Below are 18,735 nucleotides of genomic sequence, written 5' to 3' on the forward strand. Positions count from 1 at the left end.
TATTTTAAATAGTTAATGTGTGTTCAAGTGGCCTTAATCTACTATGACTATCTCTTTAAAAAGAAGTCTAAATGCTTGCTTTAACCTTACCTTTCTCTTGGTCAGTTCCATATTTGCTACGTGCCATTTCTTTGCTGAAAGAATCATTGCACAAAAGTTCCCTTATAGAGCCTATTATCAGCATTTGGCTGGAGACAGCCCAAAAGCATTAAGCTTCCTGAAAAGGAAAAACGAAGAGAGTCAAGCTCTGCTTTTCACAAGTGCAAGAAAAAATGGCCTGGTTTTGGGAACAGCTTGCTGCACCCCTCTTAGCCAGCAAAGAACTGCAATTTTACAACTGCATATCACAATGGATGCTCTCTCCTCCATCCAGAGGGCCATGCATCCCTAGAGCTGGTTGTATGTAAGAACAAAGTTGTGCCCTGACATTTAATTCCTGTGCAGCAGACGCAGAACAGAGCATCTAAACCAACGCTGCTGCTGTAAATAAAGTGACAGCTCATCCAGTTCTGATCCAGAAGGTGTGAAGATAAATACATAAAGCTAGCCATGAGTTTATCTTCTCTATGCTTTTTCTTCTTCTTACCTTCTCTCCTAATGTTTGCAACATTAAAAGAAAACTATTACCCTAGCAAATTGTTTTACAGAGAAAGGGGAGGAATTTAATCTCCACTGTATTGATATAAAAATGGTGGAAAGAGCATGTGTACTTACAGAGATTACACACAGACACATTTTTGTGCAGAAACAAAAAGTAGCCTTAAGGTAAGTGGGGAAATATCACAGAGTTCAGTGAGGAAATTCCACTTTGAACATGAGCATAATCCAGGAACTGCAGCTCTGTCTGGCCTGGGACAGAGCACACCCTGTCACAGTCTGGTAAAACAGAGTGATCTGACTGATGCTAAAGAATGGCAATACTAAAGCTTCTCAATTTTGCTTGCATTGCAAATATCCTTATACAAGACTACTTTTGAGACGAAAAAAAAAAAAAGGCAAGGCAATAAAACATCACGTTTGAAGTCTCCTACTCCCTGAAATTTTTGTTCCTAACTCTAGAGGTGCCTGGACACATCAGGAAAGATTCAGCTTCCTTCTGCTGCAGGAATGCAACAGATTAACCTAATGCATGGATGGAACCTTGTTTGGGAGAGGAGAGAGATGCTGGCATCAGCCTGATGTATATGAAAACAGGCAGGCTACAAAGTTTAAGGAAGTATGAAAACTGTATATGAGACAGTTTTGTGATTAAAAAGGAGATAATGAAATGGACAGAAGTTGTCAAAAAAATACTTCATTTTACTTTGCTTACTGAAATAAGTATTGATGGATAAGTTCCCAGCTTCATTGCAGTATACATTGGATTAGGGCTATTGAGCTAACTCACCATGATGCATCGCCTGACAGCAAGAAAAATTAAACAGCTCAAGCTGCAATCTTGTCAGATCTCAGAAGGCTGGCAGGACGTGAGTGATCCAACAGGAACTTCCACAGAGAGCTGGGAAATACAGCTGGGAATTCATCTCCTGCTTCTACTGAGCATGTGCTCAGCAAACTGTGTTCTGGAGGCTGAGGCTTCACCCAGGCTGCTGACCATGGAGAATGTCACCAAACACCAGTGGCACCTTTTGCACGTTAATCCTCTCTCAACACAGAACAGCTCCAGCTTACACAGCTCACACAGACAGGAACAAAAACAAATGCTTTTAGGGAGTCCTTGAGTGGAGATGCTCAAGTAATTTTATAAATGACAGGTAAGACCTTTTTCGTTAAAAAACAGGGTGGTCCATCAATCTTCCAACAAGAAATGCCCTTCACTTTCCATGTCAGCCAGAAATGCTGCAATGTTTTCTGCACTGCAATCACTGAGTGGCTGACAATTACCCACAGCCAAGATTTCTGAACCACCATACCACAAAATCTCCCAAGAACTGCTGTGTGCACTCAGCATATCAGGATGTTGCATATCCTTCATTAAAAGGACCACAGAACCACATGAAAACAACAGAGGGTTTCCCCTTGCACTGCAAGCCTAGGGCAGGAATTTCCACACACCAGTGATACATTCCATTGTTGAAGAATGGTCTATTTTAAATAAGTGACAGTGTGACAATGCTCTGCAAATGTTGTACCAAGGTTTACCCTGTAATATTAAAACGATTGTGCAGATTGTACTGGAGGATATTAAATGCTGCTCCAGTTCACTAATGGTTTTCACACCTTAGGTTCCACTAAAGTGCCTTGGTCATTTCACAGGACACAGCTTACATTAAATATTGTGTACTTGCCTGCAATAGGCTCACAATCCTTTAACCTCAAAAATAGGCAACATAATCTCTTTTAACACTATTACGTAAAAAACATCACATAAACACTAGCAGGAGTGCTCCAGAACAAACTCACTCAAGTTCTAATTTTTCCTGTTTTCAATTTTTTCAGCAACCTCACTCCACTGTGAGTTTTCATGTCACACTGACTTCATCACTGTCACAGAGTATAGCATAAATGTCCCATTTCATTACAGTGGAAAAAATCTGTGTGCCTAGTCTTAAGCAAACAAGAAGGGAACATGACTTACTTTTGATATGAAGAGATGATAACTTTGAGTTTTAAAACTGTACTTGGTGTTTCCCTGATCTTCACTTCCCATAAGAAAAGTAGAAAATCCTCATCTGCAAATTGCTAAAAATAATAAGTTGCAAGATGTGACCTTGGATAAAGCAATGTTAAATTGGCCAGCAAATTTTTTGGAGGCATCACTGTTATTAACTTGCAATTTTTTCATTTCAGTCTGCCAGTGATGCTTGGCAGGTTATAATTTTTCATTTTCTCACTTGGCTGATGCTCACTCAAGTAGAGATTATGGAGATAGTGGTGGAGAATTTTTACAAATATTTTTCCCCTTTCGTTCAGTCATAGCAGGATTCAAACACAAACTGTCTCTGTGAGGTGGGTTACCCCTGTAACAGGACTACTGACAAAGATCCTGTCAGTATTCCAATGGCAGGAACAGTTCTGCCTCTTTTGGAACTCATGGGATCTCCAGCACATTAATGGCCAGCTGGACAACTGCAGCTGTTCAGTGCATTCCCACCAGGAATGTTCTGGCCCAACTTCACTTCTGCTTTAATAGTTAATATACAAGAGAAGTTCAAAACTTTAGTGAATTGGTATTTTCCCTTGAGGTCGCTGCTCCTTCAATTTTTTTTTTTTTAAAACCACTGATCCCTTTCTACTAAGAGTATTCCCCACTCATGACTAAGTTTGTTTGCCTCCACATCACCTTCCCACTCTCTCATCATTTCCTTGCCACTGATTTAATGCATAAAAACTGTAATGAACAGCTCCTCCCAGTGATCATCCTGGAACAACACTTCCTATTTCTTAAGTGTGTGTGTTTTTTGGTTTGGTTTTTGGGTTTTTTTTCACTCCAAATATCCTCTCTTCACAAGGAAAATATCCAGAATACAAATATCTGACTTAACATAAACAGATCCAAAAATGCACTATTAAGTTGTTCTGCCTTTGGTGGTGAACCAAACACATCCTCCTGCCAGAAGATCCATTTTGTGACAATTCTCTGACTAAAAATACCTGTCCCCCCAGCAACTCTGATCCAGGAATTGTACATGACATGCTGTGAATATTTGCAGCGCTCTCCTCATTATCAGGAGAGATTTTTCTATTACTATTCTCCTAGTCTTCAAGAGTTTGTGCAGGAAGGGAACAGCGAGGGGAAGTCGAAGAACACATCAAAGGCTGCACACCAGAAGCATCAGCCACCACACAAGGCATCATCATCCATCAGAAACCACAGTGCAAACAAAGCTGGAGATACTCTGAGGTTTTTACTACTGGATACAGCCCAAATGGTATTAAAAGAGTCTGACAAAACATGCCATTGCCTTCCTAATTATCCATTTTTAGCCATCCCACTCAAGCCATGCATATTCAATACAAAGAAGTAATCACTGACCTGAGTGCACAGAGAAACAAGCTCACATTTATCTTGCCTTTCTCTTTTGTAACTTTTCAAGCATTTTCAAGTATTTTTTATCCTAGCAGCAAGACTGTCATTGAAAATAAGCTTCATCACTCAAAGAGATTAAAATGTTGGCTGATAACTAGAGTGACATAGTAAGGTTTCCAAAGTCTTATGACTCTATAAAACTATTAACTCAGATCTAATTCACTGCTTTTTATTTCATTTTCTGAAACATTTTTAGAAAGACAGCATAATATCACTCATTTTATAGGCAGGGAACTGAAAGCACAGGAAAGAAAAGTACCATTGGATAAGGCCATACAGGGGAACAGTGGCTGTATTTTAATAGTGATCAAGTCTTCAAAATCAAAGTTCATTCCCACTTGTGTTCAGATATTCATATTCTAGACATTCTCCTTGGGAACAGAAAATATTTAAGTAAAAATTAACAATAAAAATAATAATTAAAAAACAAACTCCAAATAACAAAAAAACTTCCATTCTTCAATCGAGACAATTTCCCTTCAGTTCATGACTACATTTCCAGCAACCACACAGTCCAGAGAACAACAGATAATGTTCAGGAGCTCCCCAAGAGCCTATTCCCAGCTTTGACAGAGCTCCTAGTTTTGTGATTCCTGGCTTACAACCCGTGGAAAGTCGCTTTTAACATCTGCTGCTCCATTAACACATCCAGCAACACCATGAAATCAGCAGAGAGCACAGGGAACTCCATCCTCAGGCATCCAGCAGCCTCCTGGGAAGCTGCAGCAGGTAAGGAATTCAGCTGCACAGAATCCATCCTGCCTCACTTCATGGACACACAATGCTGGTCTCACCATACAGAGTTTGCAGAACTATACAACACCCACTCAGCTAAAATTCTGATCCTAATAAAATATTTTTTCTCAATTACCTTGGAACTAGGTTGGAGAATATATATTTCAGTAATAAACAGATATGCTGTTAGAAGTTGTTTTTTTAAGCAGGGTTATTTGGGGTTTGGGTTTTACATTTTTTCATTCACCTCTCAAATAGGACTTGTTCCATAAGCTGATTAACACTAATTTAGCTTTTCTAGTGACCACTCGTGCCAGTCAAAGCATATCATGTGATGCAGGGACAACACAAAACAAAAAAGGACACAACTGAGTTGTAGTAGTCAAGGCTTAATTTCTCAACACAACACTGCAAAATGCTCAGGTCACTCTATGGATTTCTTTCCACCAAATTAATTCTCTTAAAAACAACAAAATTTGCATCAAGTCTGACCTCAGGTCCACTGAAGTCCAACAGCTGACACGTCTGGAACAGACATGAATTACAGCTGTAAGCAGCTACAGCTCCCTGACAATCTCTACTAGTTAAAAGGAAACAAAATTTGATGTAGTACTAAGAGCTGAATTTTAGAAAAAAACAGCCTTGAATCTTTATGCACCTGCCTAAAGCTAATAAACTCATGCATACATCAGGAAAAATCAAATTCAAATAAACTATTCATGAGTCTTTGTTACTTATACATTAGGAATCCAATAAAGAAAGCTACTCTGGAAGCAAAGAATGCAATATAAAAGTGCTCCAGCTTCCTTTGCTGGAATTTTTTTAACCATATCCCACCCCTGCTTTGCCCTGTGGCAACACGTTTCAATAACTCAGACTTTTCTTAGATACTCACTATTGTACAACAGTCTATTCTGCATATGATATTCTATTTGTGCAACAAGACAACAAAGAGCCCACCTTCCCCTGCTCAGAGCATCTTTTACTATTAAATAAAAAGATTTCTTTGATGTCTGCTGATGCAGGACAACACAAGTTTTATGCTGTCACATCAAGTGTGGCAGTCTCACTGCAAGAATCCAAACACAGCTCTCAGGTCACCCTAAATGCACAAGGGATACGTGGAAGGGGCCCTGCACATGTGAGAACTGGGGCTGCTCCCATCAGCTCTTGACCTTCAACCAGCAGAAGTCAGCCCAGACTGTTAAAGCACTAAGTGGACAACCCTGACTATTCCAGATTTTGTTTCAGCCATTTGTGTAGCATTTACTGAGTTTGCCAGTGACTGCAGATCTTTATTCATTACAAAAAGTAATTATCTCCTCACAAGGAAGTGAAGTCCGTGAGATTTCAGCAAATATTCTTCATTAATTTGTTGAATTAGCAGAAGAAAGAATCTAATCACCAATATTAATGCTTTGCTGAGCAAGAGCCCTGACTTAAGCACTGGGTGGTCACCTGTAAATCCAGAGATCTAAATTTCATTGTCCCCAAATTAGCTTGATTAAAGCAGTCACTAAAAAAGCCAAGCACCTCAGATATCTCTGGGGCTTTTCGGATCAGTACATGCTCCAGGTAAAGTCTTTTATTTTGCCTAATACACCCACACATCCCCACCCTGGAAAATGGGGCTTAAAACAATGTCAGAAGAAGCCTAAATAAAAGAAATGAAGGTTAGTGGCTGGGAATGAGGAATAAATATTGCCTAGAAAGACACTAAGCTATTAATGAAAACAATTTCAGTGTGTATTTTAGTAGTAGGGTGTTTAAAACAAATTTCCAGTATTAATCTAGAGATCATGAAGGTAAAACCAATCTTAGAAAAAAATGTGTTGGAAAACACATTTTCCAACAGTTTAGCTTCATTACGTTGATTGCAAAATCCTGCCTATTTTAGGCTGCGTTTATGTATTTTGTTCAAGTCTAACTTGCTGTCCAGTCCACCTCACACAGCCAAGTGAGAACAAAAACACAAGCACTACAAAAATGCTAAGCCTTCAAAAATGTCCCCTGGAAAAGGTCTAGAAATCTTTCATCTTAACAGAATCTTAGATAAACACTGAATCCCTCTTTACTTCATAGTGGTGCTCTTACTACGAAGCCCTGATAAACCACACTCAGTACTAACTCTGCACAAAGTACTCCTGATTAAATTATTTTTCACTGGCCCTTCCTTTTAATTTTTAACCTGCTACAATAACTAACAAATACAGCAGAGAGCTCTGCAGAATCTGATTAGTATGCCAAGGTTAAATAAAATGTTCTGGAACAGAAATCACACACACTGGCCTGCATGTTATAGTCAGTGCCTACAGACTAGCAGAAATTAGGTTCTAAGGAAAGCCAAGATTGAAAAAAGATTACCAGGAAAGACTGAGGTAATATTTATATTAGCTTCTGTACATTCAGGAACTTCTGGGTACACACAGAATGTCCCTAGGAGGCTCCTATATCTAGATTTCCATCGGTGAATAATTATTCAGGTTTAATCCATTTTCAGATTGCTTTTTATTTGAGAAGTATCTACCCGAGTTTCCACTCAATATCAGAAAAAGGGTAAGTGTGCATTTTAAGGCAGTTTGTGAAGCACATCTCATACCACTGCAAGGCAATTTCCTTTACATAGTTTCAAAGAAAATTCTGTTCTTTTGCCATGCCACTTTTCCTCACAAACCAGTATAACGTAGTGTCAGCCAGCAGTCAGTCATTTAAACAGAGCTACATTCACATAGCAGGTAAGAACTCTGCACGTTGCACAAGATAATTGAGTAAAAGTTTCTACATGGAATTCCTCCAAGGCAAGAGATAAACAATAAATGGATTAATAGTCCCTACAGAGCACTGTAATAATAATCTTTGAAGTTTTTCTACAGCTCTTAGTTAATTTATTCTAGAACCAACGGTGTAAATGCAAGCCTCTAACTGATAAAAAATCAAATTCCTACTAAAGTAGTTTAAGATATAAGTATCTTGGCAGTTTCCCTTTAAATCATATTTATTTCAATCCTGGAAAACCAAATTACTTTGATATATCTCTTACACTGAAACTTTTATGCCTTCTCAGGACATCAGGGATATTCAGATTTTTGAACTAGCACTTTAAAAAAATATGCAGTAAAGGTCAAGAAAAGTTTTTTTTCTTTTTTTTTTTTTGGTAACACTTCTATCTCATCTTTCTAGGAAGTGTCATTACTTAACTCCTTTCAACCAGAACAAAGGAAAAGAAATGTCTCCATTAAACACAGAAGGAATTTGACTTCAAAACTGAATCACACAGAGTATCTGCTAGAAAAAGGAAAAAATTACTTAGGCTTTGCCACTTAAGAGATTATAGATCTAGAAAGATATTTTATTCTTACTATAAGGGAAAAAACAAAACAAGTAAGAAAAACAAAGAGCAGAAAGTCGTCCTTATACACCAGTACTTTTTTTCAAAAACACACTCTTTTGTTTCTCACAAGATTAAGTTTTTTCAAGTTTCTCATCTATGCTTGGATGAGCAAAATACAGCAAACAAAAAAAAAAAAAATCTGCCTTAGGAAGTAACAACAAGAGCAGGTATTTTACTCACAACAATTTAACTCTACTTTGATATTTACTAATGCTTTTTCTATTCAAGCATGGCACAAGTCTTCTAGCGGAAGGAAGGCTGGAGAACACCAGAGAATTTCACCCCACCCTTCCAAGTCCCTCTGCTCTGGCACACACAGACAACTCCAGCAAGCCCCCATCTATCAGCAGCCAGAAAACAAGCACCTTTCAATCCCAGAGTGTGAAAGAGAAAACCAAAACCTTTTTCAAAAGGGAGACCGTCTCAGGTTACTGGCACATAACTTGAAATAACAATTCCATAATTCTTCAAACTTGCTATTTCCTAAGAAATGCACACTTCCTTTAATACACCTCAGATCCCTCTTAGAATAGGCACTCAGAAAATTTCCTATAAATATTCTCTGCAGCCTTTCTGGAAACTATTTACAAACTTAGAGGCCACAAGCCTAGCTGATCAAGATTGTACATATATAAATAAACTCTTTATTATCTACGCCCATCAGTATATTACTGCTACATATATGAAAACAAGTATTTCATTTCATTTCATTTCCCTGTACTCAGAAGTGCATCAACAATTCTTATGTGGAAGAACCACCTTTCCATTACTCAAAAGAATAAAGCAGCAGAATGCCCCATTTTACAAACAAAAAGGAAAAGAAAGCAATAACTTTACCAAAAAAAACCAAACACACAAAACTAGAACTCCACACCTGTGCAACAGAAGCATCCTACTTTGGAACACATATTCCAGGAATATTTTTGATCCTGGGACTTTCTGGTTCTGAACTGCTGGATCTTTGAATATTAATATTCATTAAATTTAAAAAAAATACTTTGAATCTATTTTGGTTTATTTCTCCTGCAGAGAAGACATGTTTTGCTCTAGAAAAACTGAAGTATTCTTAAGAACTGGTTAGATACTGAAACCCATGTAAAACACACATGCAAAGTTAGTGAATTTACACTTTCAGAGTTAATCACCCACTCAGCTTCAAAATCTACACTTAATTGCTGGCATACAAAACACACCAAGAATGAAGTGTGCATAGAGAATCACTTTTTGCTGTTGTGGAGTATTAACAGTGCAGAAAAGCCAGCTAGACCACAGGGGAAATTAGTATTTATCCACACACACACTTATGAAAAACAGCTGTTAGGAAACATGAGGGAAAAAAAACCTTTTTTGACTAAGGATGAAAGCAAGAGAACACGTCCCAAAATAGTAATTTTCAAAGCATTACAAGTAGGTGGATGAAGCAAGTGAAAAGAAGCCACAACTTGGCAATCAAGAAAAGCTCTTTATTAAAACTGCATAGCCTAGTAATTGATCAGGATAGAGAAGTAATTTTTATTTTTCCCTGGAAGCACCACATTCTCCACAGCCTCTACATGTATTTTTTCCTGCTATTTCCATGAAGACAAAAATCAAACCATCTGGCTTGTGCCAGACATATTTGCCCATGCTGTATCTGTTTTTCAGACAGCAGAAACTCATCAAGCATCTAACACATGTGATTAGCTGGTGGGAAAACAAGAATTCAATTTGACTTAAAAAATATCTTTGTATTTGTTCTCATTCCATCCCAGGAGAACACTGGATATTTCTGCATACTTCTCTGCAATTCAGAGAGGCTGAATAACCACTGGTTGAGCATGTTGAGCATATGCTCACACATCATCTCTGGGCCAGCACTTTGGTCTGAAAACAAGACCAGGCTTCTCCCAGCATCTGCCTCTCTTGTGGAAGCACTTACATAAATAATACTGAATAGCCTTTATTCTCAGTTGATAAAGTAAAAATATGGAGTAATGCAACATCTCACTAGTGAAATAAAAATTCCAGAGGCATGTTTCTGTCATCATGTAACTATCTTCCATGTCTAATCAAGACTTTTTGGTTTTTCCCCCTTAATGCATGGCCACAGTGGCTCTCTTACAGAATGGGGCTGAGGACACCACTTCTTTAATAGTTAAAGGCAGCAACAGCCTGATTATTTTCTTCCACAGGTATTGTCAGAGTCCTCTAAATGAGTAAATCCAGTAATATTTTATTGGGCTTCCATAGCTCAGCCTCAGCCAGAGGTAGAGCCAAAGGCACAGTACATTCCATTTTTGTACACAGTGACCCCCAAGGCTCCCGTTTCCTCCTCACAGGGAGCTCTGCAGTGGCTCCCACAACAACTGCACTATCAACAGGGAAATTACAAAATTCTCTTAAGCCCCCAACATAATGCTTTATTTGTTTTAGATACAAGGTGTGTATCTACAGCAGTTCAGTATTTTTTTCTGCTCTTTAATTACATTTCAGATATTCATGAAAGACATTCTCTCTGTGCCAGAGCCCATACGGATTTGTTCGCACCAAAACAGTACTAAAAGAAAATTATTTGAAGCAAATCACCATGAGGAAAATACGCTTCTTAACATGCCCAAATACTGTCATAAAAACCCCTAACAACTAAGCAAGGGAACAGTGAAAAATAACTAACTAATGTGGACAGCAAAACAACGTAAATCCCTGCCTTTAGTCTCACCCAGCGTGATGTTTGTGATTCACAGATGTAAATGTCTTGGAACACATTTGTAAAAAGTCATGTTTAATAATTTAATGTGTCAATGCAGCCTGCAGCACCCACCTAAAAGTTCCTTTGAGACTTCACTCACAAGTTCGTTTTTTCTCACGACTGGCACGACCAGTAGATTTCAAATCTCATATTAAAAGACAAATAGGAAAATTCATCATCTGCCTACTGTTTTTCCCAGGGGATTTTGGATCACATTTAGTGCCAATGAGGCATCAAACTGACTGCAGAGAACCAGCTGTGGTGGTGGTGGTGAGCTGTCCAAAGGTGTTGAAGGAGATGACTTGTGTCACCAGGGGATTGTTCCCCAACAGCTTCCAGAACTGAAAGTCTGAAAACTGGAAGAGTCAAGTCTTAAAAGGCACAAATAAAGATGCAGAAACTCGAGATCATTCAGTGTCACCTCACTCAGGACCACTCTTGCCAAAGTACTGCAGAAAATAAACTTCAGGCAAGCAACTCTTGCCTGCACTTGGGAACAATCCACAATATACAAATACAGTGACAAAGGGTCAGTGTAACTCCACATCTCTGCTGGCTCGAGAACACACTGACATTGGCTGTCACACAACCTGGGATGCTCCACAGGAGCTAAAACCACATTTCTCTTAGACAACCTAGAATAAAGCAGTAGTTTCAAAGTGTAAAACTTCCTCGAAGCCCCTCATACAAACACCATCTGCTCTTTTGCAAAAGGTATAACATTTGAAATAACATTCTTTTCTCTCCCTCTTAGTATATTCCATCATGAAGAGAAAATTTTATTTATATAGAGAGCCCGCAAAATGTAGTTCCACAAAAACAGGAACATATGGCCAAATAATTCTGAATAGCACTTAGCATATTCATCTGTAAAATAAGAACTATAATGGGCAGATAAATACACCCAAGTCTACTTGGAAATTGTCAGTATACACATGGTTTTCTGCAAATAATTAGCTTTTTTAAAAATTTTTTCACCCATCACTCTACATTAGTTTTATTGAAGTTAATCTTTTTAAACCACAAACTTGGCCCATGACACCTCATATCACACATATTAATAGCCTAAGTCAGTGCATAAAGAGAAAAAAAAATCTTATGTTTTATGAAATTTTTATCAGCATTGCAAAGACAAAGGTTGAAACAAATTTAGGTAATCTCTACCATGAACAGAAATATAAAGTAAAAAACACAGAACCTTTATAGAACTACTTGGAGCATAAAAATAAATGCCTAAATAAAAAATACAAGAATAACAACTTAAAAACAGTCCTGAAGGAAGGTGTGAATTCACCTATGAATTACTTTCTGCTATTAGAAAGGAGAAAAACAATGCATGGTCAAACATCTCTGTCTTGCACACTCACTGCTGCAGGTTCTTCTGTAATTGCAGCTTTCAGAATCATCCATCATCCAGCTATTTCTAAACTGTTAAATATTTGTAAGGAAGTGTGCAATCAAAGTAAGTGGCTTAGAATTTGTGGACTGAGCCCCAAAATCTCCAACTTTCCAGCCATTTCCAACACTTACACTGAGCAATACAATATCCAGCTCTCTCTTCAGCATGTATCATGAAACTTTCTGGATACTTGCACATAATCCCTTGAGACAAGAAGCACAATCACCTTCAGACTCTCAAAAATCCTTCCAGCTGCAGACTTTTCCTGCTGTAATTTGCTGCAGTTTTATAACCAGCTGGTCCTCATCATATACATGATTTGGTTCACCAAACCCCGCTCCCTAATCAATCCCCTGGTCATTGCTTCAGTATCCCCTGGGATTTAAGAAAAAAGACTGGTTTCACTGAGTGATGTGCTCTTAGCTTGGCCCTTTCCATTTATTTTGACGATCTCCCATCATGCTGAAGGCTGATTCCTGACATGTTCTCCATAAAGCTGAAGAGTTTATACAAGACAGGCATATCTTACTTGACTTGTGCTTCAGCTTGACTTTTGCTCATCCTGTCAAACTGTGTCAAAGGGAGGGTTTGCTATTTTGGTGTTCAATTCTTTTATTTCTCCTCATGCTGCTGTCACAGTTTAACCCCCAGCGAGGGGGCTCAATCCAGCCCCCCACTCCCCCACTGTGAAAAGAGGGAGAGAATCAGAAAAGAGTGAAAACTTGTGGGCTGAGATAAAGCCAGTTTAACAGGTGAAGTAAAAGCTGTGCATGAAAGCAAAACCAAGCATGGAATTTGTTCCCCACTTCCCATGGGCAGGCAGGTGTTCAGATAACCCCAGGAAAGCCTGGACCCATCACACCTAAAAATTACTTGAGGAAATAAGTGCCATCACTCCAAATGTCCCTTTTTCTGCTTCCCCAGCTTTATGCTGAGCACACCACCACTTAGTCTGGAATATTCCCAGGGTCACTGGGATCAGCTATCCCAACTCTGACTCTTCCAACTCCTTGTACATCCCCAGCCTCCTCACTGGTGGGGTAAGGAGCAGAAAAGGTCTTGGCTTTGTGCAAGCACTACTTAGTGCTAACCAAAACATCCCTTTATTATCAACACTATTTCCAGCACAAATCCAAAGCACAGCCCCATTCTAGCTACTAGGAAGAAAATTAACTCTATCCCCGGCAAAACCAGCACAGCTGCCTACAATTCCACTAAGCCTAAGACCTGAAAGCATTGACTGCTAAAGGCATGTAAAACTGAGCACAGGAAAAACCTCAGAAAATTCCTGCTGGCTCTTCACCACAGGAGATAATGCATTATAACACAGATTTCCCCCAAATCTCTGCAGGATCTACAAATCCCTCCTTGCAAACCTTCCAATAATTCCCACACACACACAGTATGTTCTGTTACCACCCTGTTGTATTCAGCTGTTTTCTACATCAGCCCAAGTGTTCTCATCTATGAAACTTACTCAATGACAGCACGATTTAAAAAAAAAAAAATTCACCTTTCTTTCAGATTCTGAATTTCAACCACTTTAATTTCCCCAGCACTTTTATGAAAACCTGTAAGGAATCTTAGCAACTGGCACATTAATTTACTATTTAAAATGGCCGAGACCTCCTAATGCAGAAATTGAGTGCAATGACATCTTCTCATTGCTAAAGAATTGCTCACAAACCAAACTTTTCAACCTTCAGTATAGTTAAAACTAATTCTTGTTTTAGAATTCTTAGTTTTGGGTGTTGGACTCTGATTTCCAGATATCTCTTCCAACTCTAACTATTGTGTATTGTTTCCAGGCATTTCAGGCATTTAAAGGTCTTCAGTTATCCATCAGTTCTGTTCTAATTTCAACAGTCTCCTGGGCTAACCATATTTTATGATTTGTCTTTTTATGTAGATGCAAGTATTTACATACAGAAAAAAATACTTTGATCATCTGCTGTGACTTGTATAGCACATGGACACATGCCCTCAATTAAGTTTTACTTAGGTACATTTTAAAGGAAGAATATCTAGTTGAATTAAAGTTTTCCTTTGATGAATATCCTACCATAATGTGCAATAAATTACCCCCTTGCTGAAGATGCAGTTCTTATTTCTACTGCAAATGTGTCTGGCTCATATTTTAGCCACAGGATCTTGATATCCCATCATTTTCTTCTTCATCACAGAATTTCTGTTAACAAGGCGCAGGCTTAAACACTGCAATTAAGTCACTCCCCTCCTTTCTCTTTGATTATATTTAACATATTGAGTTCTTAGAATTTCTCCCTCAGGAGCTATTTTCAGCCTTTATTCATTCTTAGAGCTCTTCTCTGAAGTCTCTTTGACTCTAACATCCTGCTTGAAGTATGAGCACCCAAACTTGACAGAAATTCTTGGCATGATCTCAGTAGTGCCAAACACAAAGACACGGTACATTTCCTGCCCAGTCATATAGAGATTGGGTCATACTGGAGCTTTTCCCAAGTTACCTCAAATCAATCTGTATTTACATGGAAAACAGTTAACTGAGAAGCTAAAACAAGCAATCCAGAGAAAACTGAACAGACCCAACAATTCTACTAATTCAACTTCCCAGATGACTGTTGCATATATTCCCCTCCCTACATTTGTTTGGGAGACAAATCCCTCTGATTTTCAAGGAGGAAGCCCAAGAAAACTGTGGGACTGCTGAATCCTTTGGCTCTGGATAAAGGTGGAATGCTGTACTTAGTAGTGTATAGAGTTAACCAGCCTGAATTCAAAGCCAAGGCTTACTGAGGTTAACAACCCATGTCAATAGTGTTCTATCATCAATTTTTAACACAAGTAACAGGTCAGTAATAAATAACAGCATATTCACATTTTTATTCAGTACCAGTACAAAGAACTACAAACACATTTGCACAAGAAACCAGAAGAAGCAGTGTAGGTGAACCTTCATTTGATTACTCCTTGACTATGTTTTCAGATATGCAGTCTTGGTATTTTTTTCCCTACTAGATCCCAACTGACCAACAGATACCACAGCAAGAAGACGGCTGAGAGAATACAACTGCTCTTCTGCTCTCAGCCTGGGCTGTGACAGGTGTACTTGATTATCAGTTTTTTGGAACTATACTGGAGGATAAACAGTGACCTTTGCTGCTTCTCTGCACAGCAGCATTAACCAGGCACACTGACAGACTCAAGACATGCTGTGATGCACATGTTGCTAAGTCTTTGAGAACACAGTGCATTGTTTTCAACTGCTGATAGAATCACAGAACCTCCTAGGTTGGAAAAGGCCTCTAAGAACATCGAGTCCAACCATTAACCCAGCACTAAACTGTGTCCTCAAGTGTCACATTTACACATCTTTTAAATCCTCCAGGGATGAGAACTACACCAGTCTCCTGAAGAGATTGTTCCAATGCGCAACAGCATTTTTCCGTGAAGGATTTTTTTCCAGCATCCAATCTAAAACCCCCCAGACATAAGCAGTTTTCTCTTGTCCTTCTGCTTGTTACTCAGGAGAAGAGACTGATCCTCACCTGGCTAGAAACTCTTCTCAGTCAGAACACTGAGTTACTTACTGGAGGCAATTTTCCCATCAGTATCTGCTCTGTATCCTACAGCTGCAAATAATGCCTATTTCATAGCTGGATTACTAGCAAACCAAAGCATAATCTGCACAAAAATGCCAAAGAGGATCCCAATCCTACTAAATTTTCATTTAGAGCCATCTATCAATGACGTCCTCATATTACATTGCATACTCCTAATGAGCTCATTTATAAATGTATTTATAATGCATGTGTCTAAACACCAAAGCAAACATCACAGGGGAGGAGAGGGTTGGAAAAGAAGAAAACGAAACCAAACAAAACGAGAAAGCATAATACTTCCCAAGTAGAGTTTAGGCAATTCTATACTATAATTCTATACTATAATTCTATGGCAGGAATGCTGGCCTTGACAACAAAATTATGTTTAGAGTAGAAGATCCAGAGCCACTGAAAAAGTCTGAGGATTTAGAAATGTCTATTTGACAGATTACCATAATGAAGATCTACAGCACACGTTCCCTGGAGGATTACATGTGAATCACGAAGAACGTCTGAAATAAATCTGTTTATTAAGGGGGAGATAAAGCACTTTGAAGGTCTATTTTTGTCTGGTTTGTATTCATACCCTGAGGTTATTTAAAAAGAGGGAAAAAATAATGCAGGTATGTACCACAGCAGTGACAGGCAAAGACTTCAGCTATGAAGATTAACAGAGCGGGAAGTCATATGATCCAGCCTGACTATGGGAGTTGCTACCAAAAAACTGCAACTTGTGACATCCATGTGAACCACGAGCATCCTGCTATTAACTTAGACAATTCTGACTTTCTTCCCATTTAAACGTTATTTTCTTCTTCAGATAAACAATGTGGACTCAACTCTTAAAGGCAAAAAAACCCCCAGTTTTCCCTTATCACAAACAAAAGTACTGCTTCATCATCCAACAATGTGACCTGTTGGTCTCATTTCAGCCAACATCTTCAGCAATGTAAAACTCTCATAATTTTAAGGATGCGAAAAAAACTTCTAAGTTTAGATAGACACAAAACCCAAGAAATAGCTGATGAAACTTGGGAAAAAAAAAGTGTGTTTCTGTGGGATAGATTATTTTTTTAAAGAAAATATTGTGTTTGTAGCTCTAGAGTTTTCAATTTAAAAACTCCAGTGGGGAAAAAAAACCTGCTAAAGGTAAACTACAAAAGATCACTCTTTGGCTTGCTTCAGGTGATTTGACATTATTTAATCAGGTAGATTACCATACAGTTAAGACATGCACTGGGAATGTGATCCATGACCAAAATTCTCAGAAGAAACTTTTTAGTATTTTGATGATAGCAGAGATAAATGCTACATTATGGATGTACTGGGACTCATACAAGAGCTCTTTAGATTAAAATTCTAAAAATACATACGGTTATTGCTTGATATACAGGACTGGTATAGTTACAGTTTCAGTCATCTAATGCTTTCCATATGCTAACCACTGAACAAATAAATTTGCCTGTAAATGCAAGAAATATGCACCAAGCAATAAATAAGCCAACATGAAACAGGCTGTTCATATCAGGGTTAAAAATCTAAATTCTTTATTTCTTCCCTGAATATTTCTGTCCTCATGACTCAGCAGCAATGCCGCAAGTTTCAGCTGAAGTCAGCGAGATGCCTCAGTGCTGTTTTGCAAGTGTCAACTCCATGCTCGTTACGGAGTTTGTTTTAATTACAATTTTGAGGCCTCTCAGTTACAGAGACGAACACCTGCCGAAGTCAAGGAGTTCGGTATGGACGGAGAAACCAAGACACTGAGGATCACACAGAAGGGCGACAATGACAATGTCGTCCTAGACTGAAACTTGCAAAATGTGCCGGTTGCGTTTCTGGTACCCTGAGCACACCCCAAATCCCGAGCGGGAGCGCGTCCTGCCATCCTCCCGACTGCGCTCACGGCTCGCAGCAAGTGTTCAGCACGCGACACAGCTCTCTGCGTTTTGGGGATTCTGTTTCAATATTTAACAAACACATCGCTCAGCTTCTGAACTCAGGCGAGACCGCGCTCGTGTCCTGTTTCTCAGCGAACAGAAAGCAAAGAGCAGAACACGGAGCGGGCGGTGGGAAGCAGGGATGGAGAGAGAGCGGGAGCTCCCGGGCTGTGCGGGACAGTGCACGGCGCACTGCCCTGCCCCAACCCACCTCCAGCCCGGAGCGCCCAAGGTCCCGGTGGAGCAGCCGCGGATCCTTCCATTCCACCGAGTTCTGAGTTACTTTTAGAAAAAAAGCCACGCACGGAGCTGGCCGGGGCTCATCCCGCCCGCGGGGTCGGGGTGAGGAGCCCGGGGGTCCCCGCGGGGTCGGGGTGAGGAGCCCGGGGGTCCCGCCCGCCCCTGGTCCGTCCGAGCCGGCGGTACCTGCGCTCTGCCCGGCGGTACCTGCGCTCTGCCCGGCGGTACCTGCGCTGCCCCCGGCGGTACCTGCGCTGTGCCCGGCGGTACCTGCGCTCTGCCCGGCGGTACCTGCGCTGCCCCCGGCGGTACCTGCGCTGCCCCCGGCGGTACCTGCGCTCTGCCCGGCGGTACCTGCGCTGCCCCCGGCGGTACCTGCGCTGCCCCGCGCGGTGCCCGGCTCGCACGGCCCGGCCCGGCCCGCCCAGGGAGTTTTCAGCAGCCGTAAAGCGGAGCGCGCCCGGCCCCGGCCGTGAGGGGCCACCCCGGGGAGCGCCCGCGGGGCCGCGCCGGAGCCGCCGAGCCCCGCCGCGACGGGACGGGACGGGAGTGGTTTGGTTTCACGGGAGCGCGGAATGGTTTGGCTGTAAAGAGCATCTTGTTACAACTCTTGTGCCGCTGGCAGGGACGGCTTCCACCGGAGCCGGGTGCGCACAGCTCTGTCCAGCCCTGAGCGCTGCCAGGGACGGGGCGG

At 40.3% G+C, this 18,735-nt stretch overlaps 1 protein-coding gene across 14 annotated transcripts in view; it reads right to left on the reverse strand.

Moving 5' to 3' along the window:
• The window catches only part of NAALADL2 (N-acetylated alpha-linked acidic dipeptidase like 2), a 412,826-nt gene extending 394,322 nt beyond the window's left edge, over window positions 1-18,504 (reverse strand). For 2 of the 14 annotated variants that reach the window (XM_085587340.1, XM_085587329.1), the window contains exon 1: window positions 91-12,397. The gene's annotated coding sequence lies outside the window, so the exon portion shown is untranslated. The other 12 variants (XM_085587326.1, XM_077785540.2, XM_085587337.1 and 9 more) reach the window with 12 other exon arrangements.
• Window positions 18,505-18,735: the final 231 nt, after the last annotated feature.

Source organism: Lonchura striata, chromosome 9 (genome assembly GCF_050655825.1).
Source record: "Lonchura striata isolate lonStrDom1 chromosome 9, ASM5065582v1, whole genome shotgun sequence".
In the NCBI taxonomy this organism is placed as follows: Eukaryota; Metazoa; Chordata; class Aves; order Passeriformes; family Estrildidae; genus Lonchura; species Lonchura striata.